A 12,554-nucleotide genomic window follows, 5' to 3' on the forward strand; every position below is an offset into this window, starting at 1 on the left:
CCACTGTAAGAGTTGCAATTCTATACTTCCCTACTTGTTCTATGATAAGTCACCACACTCTCAGATAGCCTATTCTGTTTTTTATCCCTGCAGTGCTGTATCAAATATTGTAGTAGGACAATACAGGAAAGCCATCCAAAAAAAACGGGAGCCACGTTACGCAGCACATTCTAGCAGCAGCGCTTGATCCTACGGTGTTAACACATTTGTTATAAAGGTATTTTGGCAATTTTGAATACACATTTTTTCCCAGTTTTATGGCATTTTTATTAATTATAATGGCTGGAAAAGTTTGTGCAATTTTTGGTTGCAACAATTATGATGTTGCTAAATGCTCAAAGTTGTTTTAAAAGTTAAACTTCTTAAGTCGCATCGGTGCCGAAGACATCTGGGTGTGGCAGCAATAACCTAATTTTATATTATCTCACATGAACACCGGGGGACATATTTAATGTATTGTTTAGCCAAATAAATCTCTGTGATTGCAACAATACTCTGGGATAAATTTGATGGACTTAAATAGGCACACAAAGAAATTGTAGGAACATTAAAAATACATCATAATTGTGGGATGACTCAAAATTTCCACTAATTTAAGTTGGTGTGTTTAGCACTGTGGTATTATTGTAGGCTTGGTAATTGAAATTTTTATGGGATCAAATTCCTTTCTATAAAACATTTATTTTACAATTTCTTAAATGATTCATTATTATATTTTAACACCACATTTAAAGAAAATAATATTACTTGTTTTTTTTTTAAGAAGGCATTATAATAATAACTTTAAATACACAGCTCAGTCTGTTGGTAAGTTTACACTAGGTAACTTAGATATATAAAAATAATTTTTACTGACAATAAAAAAATATCCTATAAATATATTCAAAATGTCAATATATGTACATACATACATACATATAAATAAAGTTTATGCTAGTTTGTATTTCTTATACAAATTTAAAGTTTTATTCAGAGCTTGAACACCTTCAAAACAGGAGACATGTCATTGTCTACGTAAGATACCACCTCCATTACCCTTTCCCACCTCTTAAAGTGAAATTTTGTTATTTATTGGTGAAATTTTGTACAACCAATGTTTAAAATAAGAAGAATAATACTGTCTACATCTAAATGTGAAAAAAAAAACCAATAACCTATTTACATTAGATTACTGAGTAGGAAGTAAAGAAGTTATTCACATATCTGCAATGTTTAATGCTTTTAAATATTGATGCTTATTTAAATATAAAAATTGTTTTTAAAAGCATTTTATATATAATATAAAATGGTAATTTTTTTTAGAATAGATGTTCTTAAAAAAAATTCTGAAAATTGTATTTTTGAGTTGGTTCCTCTAATTCTATTTGATGACTGCTAAACAGCATTGTAATATGTAAAGTATTTTAAAATTAGTTTACTGTTTTGTAAAGTTGATACAGTACAGTTAGGTAAATTTAAGATGCTGTAAAATATTGTAAATGGTTCGTTGGTTAAAGTTGGTGACATTAAAAACACTTAGGGTGTTTTTCGGAACAACAGTATTCAAAAATTCAATTTTGGGATTTTCATAAATTTATTTTTTCAGGTAAGCACATATTATAGTAATTTAAGAGTTTAAAATTTATATAATGTTTCAGAGAATTATTTACGAAAATAAATGATTTACAAAAATTCAGATTTGAAATTAAGTATGTTTCATGGTTAAAAGTTGTATGATGTGTGCTTTGTTTAATGTTAGGTAATTTTTCATGATCGTAAGTTAATATATTTTGTATATTACAAAACCTCTTTCGATTAAGAATACACTGTTTTCATACAAATATATGGAGTGTAAATTCATTACTCTACGACAACAAGATTTAAACGAACGAGAGAAATTCTGTACGGAGATTGCCCATTCCATAGTAATACAAGGGAATTTGAATTTTGCAGGCTGAGCCACTAGGATCGCTGCATTTAACGAAATGCGCTGTAGCAGATGTACCAAATACCATCTGTAGCAGATGGCACTAACTAAAATTCAAAAAGCGAAAGGGAAACTTTATAGTATTATATGTTTGATCAATTTTAAAAAGATGAGCAGTATTTAAAAAAAATTTCTTGTCTAAAATCAAGTCCAAAGCCCGGGTTTAGTATTTTTTTTCTTTCAAGTCTTTTTCGCTTTTATCAGAGCCGTTTCATTATATTTGTTCTGCAAAACAAATGATTCAATAGTTGACATAGCTGCTCCGACAACAAAATCTAGAAGCGGGTGCGGAAACTACGTGTGATTTGTATCAAGAAATGTGTTTAAAAACACAAGTTGCTTATATTTTTCACGCTCTGCATTATTTTTAAGACTTCTACGTTTAATTGTGTTTTTTTAGTTTTATTTTATGGTGAATAATAGGAATAACAGAATAATAGGAACACAGAAATTTGTTTATTACCGAGGTTAGATTTTAACCATCTCTGAAGTATACTGAAAACTCACAATTTTTTATACTGTATATAAATTTTTCTTTGGTATTCCTGTTAAAACTACTTTGACATTCAACAGTCCGGTAAATTCACTAAACCAGCATGGCTGAAATCTCAAATGTGACTATTTGCAAATGTAACTAGTTCTTTGAGTCATTGATTCTCAATTGACATATTTATGCTGGAAACGAAAGATGCAATGAGAGAGTTGCTGTAGTTGGGTAGTGAATGAAGTATGGCCATGTATGACTCAGAAAAAATTGTTATTAAATGTTAATATATTTATTATTTCTCAATAATTTCTTTTAAAAAAAAACATTTTATTGTCTGAAATAAAAAAAAACATTAAATAGTTCTTGGCAGTAGCTGGAATGGACTACTTGAAAATTATATATATATATATATATATATATATATATATATATATATACACACACATACATATACACACACATATGTATGAATGCATTATATGTGTATATATGCATGTATATGTATGTATAATTTACTGTGAGATATTAAAAATCACTTTAAAAAAAAAGGTTAGCTATCATAAACCAAAACAATGTATGATGGCAACTGTCTCTGTGCTAAAGAATTTATTTACTGAACTTTTTTTTGGTGACAAACAAAAACAGTTAATTCCTGGGGGTGACGGGGGGGAAGGGGGTGGCGGCGGCTGGAATCACTTTGCCTGCTGTTTGCATTCAAATTAATTCCTTTTGTTGGTGGGAATGATAGATTTTTATAGATGTTTTAGAATATTTGTGTGGAGAGGGGGCCGGCCCTAGTGAGGAGGGAAAAAAGGCATGCAACTGGTGGACAAAAGGATGGTATGTTTGGTAGGGGAGTGTGGTGGAGGGGGAGAGAGAGAGTTAAGTTACGCGTGCGCCCAGAGCAAGGAAATTACATTTAACGATCAAAAGCACAAGGGATTTCCTGGGCGAGCGAAACCCGCGGCGTGAAAAAGACTCCCGGCAAATGAATTGGGCGGGCGACGCCATTAAACACGCGGACTTTACGCGACGCAAGGGACGCAAGAGACGCCATGGACGCGACGACTACAATTCAAGGCGGCTATCGCGGGACATTATCGTAAAGTCGACGCCGAGCGGTTGTAGGGAGGGAGGCGGGAAGATTAGGTAAATGATGAGGTTGGGAAGGGGGGGGGGGGGGGAACTATGTGGCCACGATATCACTCCTAACAAAACGAAAGCACGAACCGCGAGGTAAATTACTACCTTGTGGCGTGGAATGTCGTCGCCGACTGCGCCAGCGCTCTCCTGCGGGCCGCTTGCGCAACACACCGAGCGCTCCCCGCCGCAGAGTGCGTCAGTCGTAGAACAGCCTCGGGCACACTCCACAGAGTTATGAAAATACAGATTATTGACTTCCCTCCGCAGAAACTTCTCGGCCAAACACCATAGAGTAATGACGATTCAGAATGATTCTTGACTTCACACCACAGAATACGTCAGTCGAAGAACAGCTTCAGGCAAAAACCATAGAGTTATTCAAATACAGACGGATTAATAACATCCTGTCACAGAGTGCGTCAGTCGCAGAACAGCCTCGGGCAAACACCACAGAGTTATGAAAATACAGATTATTGACTTCCCTCAACAGAAAGGTCAGTTGCAGAAAAGTCTCGGCCAAACACCATAGAGTAATGACGATTCAGAATGATTTTTGACTTCCCACCACAGAATACGTCAGTCGAAGAACAGCTTCGGGCAAAAACCATAGAGATATGAAAATACAGACGGATGAATAACTTCATGCCACAGAGTGCGTCAGTCGCAGTCGCAAACATTATAGACTAATGACGTGCAGACGGTTGGCATTATTTCCAAGCGTGACCCCAACTAGAAATGTAAAAAATTTCAACTACAAATTTTTTGCGGGGAAATGTCCTTTTTTTTCAATATCAATAAATTTACTTAATTAAATATAGGTTCACATACCTTATACAATAATTTATTTTCTGGGGTTGGTAGGTACTGTCGAAACAACAATTCTTTGTACTCCTCAGTTGACAGAGGATAACGTGGGTCATACCCAACTGTCCAATGTGAAGTAAGCCATTAGGTAGTAAAGAAAGACAAAATGTAGGGTACCTTTAGTTATGTTTGTATAAAAACGTTCAATATATTTTTCTATGAAAGTATAATATAAGGTTAGAAAAAGTTCCTGTTTTGCATAATAATTCCCTGTGCATTATTGCAAAATTAAAATATAATTTCCCGGAAAACTAACATTTCTAGCCCCGCCATTGACTTACGATTTGTCCGGCGAAGATTAAGGGATGCAAGCACTCCACGATTTCCTTACAAATATCAAATGAAATGTAAACTTGTATTGTGAATCACTTCATATTTTAATTTACTAGTCACGAAATATCAGCCCCTTGCAACATTGATACTGAGACATACATGGAGGCATTATAGTTCCTAATTCCACTGCTGTGTCAGCTGCATCTGCCATCATGATGGTACGTTTTAGACAAAATTCTGTTCACAATTTAGTATATTCCAAGTACGATATATACAAAGAGCTTAAGCATACTTTTTTGCTAGAAAGACTGGCGGTGTCACATCCAGCCAACATGTGCCCAATAATCAAACTATGCCTTACTTCATTACAATAACAAAGCATTTTTGACGATAAAATAAGTAACAACAAAATGGCCAAGTAGACTACTTCTCTTAGCAACGCTGCCAACTACTAGGAACACCCATCAGTAACAAAATACCTTTGTTATGCATACGATAGAACATCAGTCAAAGAAAACGCGATAAAATTTACGCTGAAAGCAACTCTCTGCGAAATAAATAACACAATCGAACAATAACGATCTAATCCACTAATAAACATTTTGAAAATCATACAATTCCAAACATATATTTAATATTCATTAGTAGTATACAAATTGGCATCCGGGCACAGGCTTCAGGCTGAGGTGCCGAGGTGCCGACCGCCATATTTGATTGTGTCGTCACGGCGGCCATCTTGGATGGTTGTGACCTTGACCTTGACATTTGACCCTAAAAAATTGTCAAACATTTCCAAAATTGGGCAAACATTGCCCGAAATTCCTCAAAATTCGCCAAAATTTCCGTTTCTGTGGCAAAAATTCCGCCAAAAAATATCAAAAAATTCCACAATACAAAAATTAGGATTTCGAAAATCCTCAAAAGTCGTTTAGCCCTAGAAAGAACCCAAATTCCTAAAAACGGCTTAAGCATCCATGTCTAAAGCCTCCGGTAAGCCATTTATAGGAATAAGGATACCATGACCACCGTCTTGGATTATGACGTCATAGTTGCAATTATCGTTACGGCCGCCATCTTTAACTTTTGTATTTATTATCCGATTTTAATGGAAAAAAATTAAAATTTATAAAAAAAATTAAATAATAAAATTTTAATAAAAAATATTTAAAAAACAAACACGACACGGAGCTCTGAGTCCACGGTTTGAACCCGACGAGTGCAAAAAAATAAAAATGGCGACCAATCCTTCCCCCCGTGGTGGGTGCAGGCAGACTGGCCCCCACCACTTTGTTAATAGCATATATATCATTCGGCAGTATGACGTCACGTCCGCCATCTTGTCTTCGTTGCTGGAAGCCATCATCGTTGTATCGTCGGCTAGAGTGCGCTGATGCCATGTTAGTTTAATTCTTATCCGCCAGAGTGCAGTAATCATTTATTATTACTGTGACACCCGCCATCTTGTCATTTGCCCGCCACCTTGTAAATCCGTAATTATTTAGCTAGAAATTCGGGAATAATTTTAAAAATCATCAAAGAAATTAATCAATCGAATTAAATAATAAAAATCTTTAAAAAACATCGTAGCACTTTTCGTTTCTACAACCATCTTGAAAATCCGTAATTTCAATGCTAGAAATTCGGGAAAAAATCAAAAATTCATAAAAAAATTCACTCATTAAAGTAATGATTGATTCGAGACTTGGTTCGATCCCTGGACGATACAAATAATCTTAATTTTTATGTAAAAATACCTCAAAAATGACAGGTTCGAAAATAAAACACAAGTTCTTTTACAAAAAAAAAATGTTATTACTTAATTTCTATTTTACTACAGGATCACCTGCGAAGGTTAGCAATCTTACAAACATTTAGGTCCGCATAGGCGTGAAATGACTAAATCTTAGCTCCAATCGGTTTATACTAGACAGAGTCCAACCAGAACCTTTACAAACATAGTCCTCCTCTTCTTGACAGAGTTTCTGAATACCGTTTTTAACAGTTTGCTTGACATCGTTAGAACTGTAAATTACTGCAGCCGATGTCTTGAATGCACACTTCTTCACTTTATCATCGAACGGATACGGCATTCCATATATACAGTCCAACCACAAGTTATATTTCAAAGGTCCGTTTGTTGCTACGTCATCAGTAAGCTGATTGATTATGTCCTGTCTGATATCATCAAGAAAATTACAAATGTCCTTCGACTCACTTAACGTACTTGGATAATAGTAGTCTTTCAACGCTCCACGAAATGCAGACTGTGCCAAGTAGAAGCCATTATCATTTACTTGTAATGCACCGAACACAGTCTCAGGTTTATTTTCATGTTCAGACGTCATAGCAATCGGTTGCTGCACATCTGTTTTTTTGCTTGTACGCTCACGAGTCACCAATCTAAACCGAGGAGTCGAACTTTCTACAGGTAGTTCAGCAGTAGGCGCACAGACTTCACCTTTACATTTTTTCGCATGATGTCGCAAACTGTCAATTCGAGTAAAGCATTTAAGGCACTCATCACAGCGAAACTTCATGCGAGAAGAATTCTTCTTGCATTTACTCCTCTCATGTCTACGTGCATCATGGGAAAATGCGAACGACGTATCACAGTAGCTGCAAGGATACCGTGGTGATGAAGTCGAGCCTTTCAGACCTGATCCAGATACTGGCATTGCAACAGTAGTACCATTTCCAGGCATACTCTTATGAACATCAATACATCGTTGTTGTATAGAAACCTTTACTTTCTGCCGCACAGCAGCGCCTTTACATGTCTTCAAGTGCGTTTTCATATTATCTTTTTTGGAAAACTGCTTATGACACTTCTCACAACCAAACATGTTGCGAGGAGGATTCTTAGCACATTCTCTCTTCTCGTGTCGACGAGCATTGCTGCTGTTTGAGAAAATCTTGTCGCAGTAACGACATCGATGTTCGTTAATTGATGTCGATTCGCCATCCATTGAAGTCTCCATCGAGGGAGAAACAGCGTTCGGTGAGGTTTCCTGTACAGCCAGCACTACCGACATTAAAGTCTCTTCTGCTGGTGGTATCTCGACTGTTGAAGTCTCCTCCAGTGTTGACGTCGACGTTGCTAACGGGATCTGTTCCACCATCGTCGTCGCTGACGTCATGGTTCCCGTAGTCGATGGTACAACCTCCATCGAGTTCGACGTTAAAGACGGTAAAGATGCCATCGAGGTCTCAAGAACAGCTAATTGACACGACTTATGCACCAGAAGAAACAAACTGGGCGATCCTTACACCGCCGACGTCAGTAACAAACTGAACGACCTGCTGTCTAGGACTCGCTTATATACATGCACCGTTTGGAATAATACGCTAGTCAAATCAAGAACCATTTACAATAATACTAGTGTCAAATCTACAATTAAAAAAGAGGATCATATGATCGAAAAAAATTCGATGAGTTATGGTACGTTCTCGTCTCATTAATTCGATCTCTCCAATATACGCTAGGCTCCAATAGCTACTATTCGCGTCATCAGATCCATCTAAATTTTGCTCCTATGCTTCAATTGACCATTAGCTTCAAGTGCTCCAACAGCTCCATCAGATCCAACACCTAATGTAAGCAATGTACGCGCAATACATGCAATTTACGTGCAATAAATGTAATGATCACACAGTACATACAGGAAACGGGACGTACACACAGTACACACAGGAAACGGAACGTACACACAGTACACACAGGAAACGGAACGTACACACAGGAAACGGAACGAACACACAGGAAACGGAATGATCACACATACAGTAGCGGAAACACAGGCTTAGTTGGAAATCAGAATACAAGAAATAAAAACATTAAATTTTTACTTTCCATATTTAATTTATTTCTCAACATTACACAAATACAAGTAAAAGAAGCCATTATTGTATGTAGCCAGCTTTCCTCAGTTCTTTGAGTATGAAGGATATTTCTTTGATGCACGAATAGTTTCCTGCACAAAGCGAGCCATGTAGAAGTCTTAGATGGTCAACCAATATGTTTGGATATTTCCATGATGATGATCATAATAAGTATTATCAGATTTATTTATTATAACACGACGTTTCCATCGTTTCGGTCTCAGTACACCATCACAGTCTTTGATGTGCAAAGTTAGAGTTCTAGTACAAGCCAGAAGGTTTGCATTTTTTTTTCGTTTTAAATTTAAAATTTTTTATGAATTTTTTTTTGTAATTTTATTATATCAAAGAAAACTTGTGGTGGTTTTTCTCTGTGTGCTCTCAATTATTCTTATCAATATTATGGTGGTTTTCTTCGTGTGCTCATGATTATTCTTGTCAATATTTTAATGGTTTTCTCCAAGTGCTTCCGATTATTCTTGACAATATTATGGTGGTTTTCTCCGTGTGCTCCTGATTATTCCTGACTAGACATCTGATGGTTTTCTCCGAGTGCTTCTGGTTACTGATGAGAAATTGATCTCTGCATGAAGGATTTTTTTACTTAATAAGGCATGTCATTTTATTCAAGGTTGCATTTAATTAGTGAACTTCTGCTACTTAATCAACACTTGTAATATTTTTATCAGGTGGAAATTTAAAAAAAAATATCATTACTCAGTCGAATAATAATAATCTCTGATAAATCTAAGAAGCACTCACAGGAAGGACGAACTCCCTTCTCCTTGGAGTCTAGCGAAGCCAACCTTCCTTTGCGATCGATAGTGAGCATTCCGCATCCCGCATTAATGAAATAGGCCTATATATTATTTACCTGCAAGAAACGCGTGGCGACATCTGTTGATGACAGCCAGAACTACTTGCATCAATTTGCTTTGCATTAGATAGCTTAACTCTCGCTGATGAAATATTTAAAAAATTATATTTAAGAAATGGTTCCAATTGGAGAAAACTGACAGTTTGTATCTAACATTAGTCACAGAAGCTACCATGGATCATGGTTTGTTATCTGAATCTGAATCGGAAGGAAGCCGCTGTGGATACTGTGGCAAGGATTTTGTCATGAGAAGGAATGCTAGACGTCATGAGAAGAATGATTGTGCTAGAAACCCACTACGCAACATGTTAAGCTGTAATCGTTGTAGCAGGTTGTTAACACGAATTGACAGCTTAAAAAGACATGGTAGAACATGTAAAGCCAAGACTACTTACGGCATAGAGGACACCGATGGATCCACTAGACTAAAGAAGAGTGATCTGAATTACGACAATAATTTTCCTTGTCCTGAGCGTGATGGTATTAGCTCACCCGATCGTGACGAAGAACATAAATTGAAGGATGATGATGGCTTCGGGAAGACTGAAACTAATGGAAGTATCAACACCGTGAAAAGTGAGAATACATTCAAGCCTATATTCAGTAGATCCTCCATACTTTGTAAAAATGATGGACTCCTAAAAAGGAAGCATGAAGACGATGAAGACACTTCGACATCAACGATATCGAGTTCTTATGGAAATCTGGGTGAAGACGATGCCTTCTACGGTGATTACTACAGTGACTCTGAAACTGGTGACGTGATCGAAGACTGTGCTGAAGCATCTAAAGCAGGCAAGATCGAAGACTGTGATGGTGTACTGAGACCGAAACGATGGAAACGTCGTGTTATAATAAATAAATCTGATAATGCTTATTATGATCACTGGGACGATTGTGATATTAAAATTATGTATAATAAACAAGCAAGTAAGATGGTGGTAGAAGAGATTGATTACACATCATGGAAAGATCCAAACATATTGGTTGACCGGCTAAGACTTCTACATGGCTCGCTTTGTACAGAAAACTATTCGTGCATCAAAGAAATATCCTTCATACTCAAAGAACTGAGGAAAGCTGGCTACATACAATAATGGCTTCTTTTACTTGTATTTGTGTAATGTTGAGAAATAAATTAAATATGGAAAGTAAAAATTTAATGTTTTTATTTCTTGTATTCTGATTTCCAACTAAGCCTGTGTTTCCGCTACTGTATGTGTGATCATTCCGTTTCCTGTGTGTTCGTTCCGTTTCCTGTGTGTACGTTCCGTTTCCTGTGTGTACTGTGTGTACGTTCCGTTTCCTGTGTGTACTGTGTGTACGTCCCGTTTCCTGTATGTACTGTGTGATCATTACATTTATTGCACGTAAATTGCATGTATTGCGCGTACATTGCTTACATTAGGTGTTGGATCTGATGGAGCTGTTGGAGCACTTGAAGCTAATGGTCAATTGAAGCATAGGAGCAAAATTTAGATGGATCTGATGACGCGAATAGTAGCTATTGGAGCCTAGCGTATATTGGAGAGATCGAATTAATGAGACGAGAACGTACCATAACTCATCGAATTTTTTTCGATCATATGATCCTCTTTTTTAATTGTAGATTTGACACTAGTATTATTGTAAATGGTTCTTGATTTGACTAGCGTATTATTCCAAACGGTGCATGTATATAAGCGAGTCCTAGACAGCAGGTCGTTCAGTTTGTTACTGACGTCGGCGGTGTAAGGATCGCCCAGTTTGTTTCTTCTGGTGCATAAGTCGTGTCAATTAGCTGTTCTTGAGACCTCGATGGCATCTTTACCGTCTTTAACGTCGAACTCGATGGAGGTTGTACCATCGACTACGGGAACCATGACGTCAGCGACGACGATGGTGGAACAGATCCCGTTAGCAACGTCGACGTCAACACTGGAGGAGACTTCAACAGTCGAGATACCACCAGCAGAAGAGACTTTAATGTCGGTAGTGCTGGCTGTACAGGAAACCTCACCGAACGCTGTTTCTCCCTCGATGGAGACTTCAATGGATGGCGAATCGACATCAATTAACGAACATCGATGTCGTTACTGCGACAAGATTTTCTCAAACAGCAGCAATTCTCGTCGACACGAGAAGAGAGAATGTGCTAAGAATCCTCCTCGCAACATGTTTGGTTGTGAGAAGTGTCATAAGCAGTTTTCCAAAAAAGATAATATGAAAACGCACTTGAAGACATGTAAAGGCGCTGCTGTGCGGCAGAAAGTAAAGGTTTCTATACAACAACGATGTATTGATGTTCATAAGAGTATGCCTGGAAATGGTACTACTGTTGCAATGCCAGTATCTGGATCAGGTCTGAAAGGCTCGACTTCATCACCACGGTATCCTTGCAGCTACTGTGATACGTCGTTCGCATTTTCCCATGATGCACGTAGACATGAGAGGAGTAAATGCAAGAAGAATTCTTCTCGCATGAAGTTTCGCTGTGATGAGTGCCTTAAATGCTTTACTCGAATTGACAGTTTGCGACATCATGCGAAAAAATGTAAAGGTGAAGTCTGTGCGCCTACTGCTGAACTACCTGTAGAAAGTTCGACTCCTCGGTTTAGATTGGTGACTCGTGAGCGTACAAGCAAAAAAACAGATGTGCAGCAACCGATTGCTATGACGTCTGAACATGAAAATAAACCTGAGACTGTGTTCGGTGCATTACAAGTAAATGATAATGGCTTCTACTTGGCACAGTCTGCATTTCGTGGAGCGTTGAAAGACTACTATTATCCAAGTACGTTAAGTGAGTCGAAGGACATTTGTAATTTTCTTGATGATATCAGACAGGACATAATCAATCAGCTTACTGATGACGTAGCAACAAACGGACCTTTGAAATATAACTTGTGGTTGGACTGTATATATGGAATGCCGTATCCGTTCGATGATAAAGTGAAGAAGTGTGCATTCAAGACATCGGCTGCAGTAATTTACAGTTCTAACGATGTCAAGCAAACTGTTAAAAACGGTATTCAGAAACTCTGTCAAGAAGAGGAGGACTATGTCTGTAAAGGTTCTGGTTGGAC

At 37.3% G+C, this 12,554-nt stretch overlaps 1 protein-coding gene across 1 annotated transcript in view; it reads right to left on the reverse strand.

Moving 5' to 3' along the window:
* The window catches only part of LOC134538448 (protein expanded), a 255,870-nt gene that overhangs the window by 33,880 nt on the left and 209,436 nt on the right, over window positions 1–12,554 (reverse strand). The gene's annotated exons all lie outside the window — the stretch shown is intronic.

Source organism: Bacillus rossius, chromosome 13 (assembly GCF_032445375.1).
Source record: "Bacillus rossius redtenbacheri isolate Brsri chromosome 13, Brsri_v3, whole genome shotgun sequence".
In the NCBI taxonomy this organism is placed as follows: domain Eukaryota; kingdom Metazoa; phylum Arthropoda; class Insecta; order Phasmatodea; family Bacillidae; genus Bacillus; species Bacillus rossius.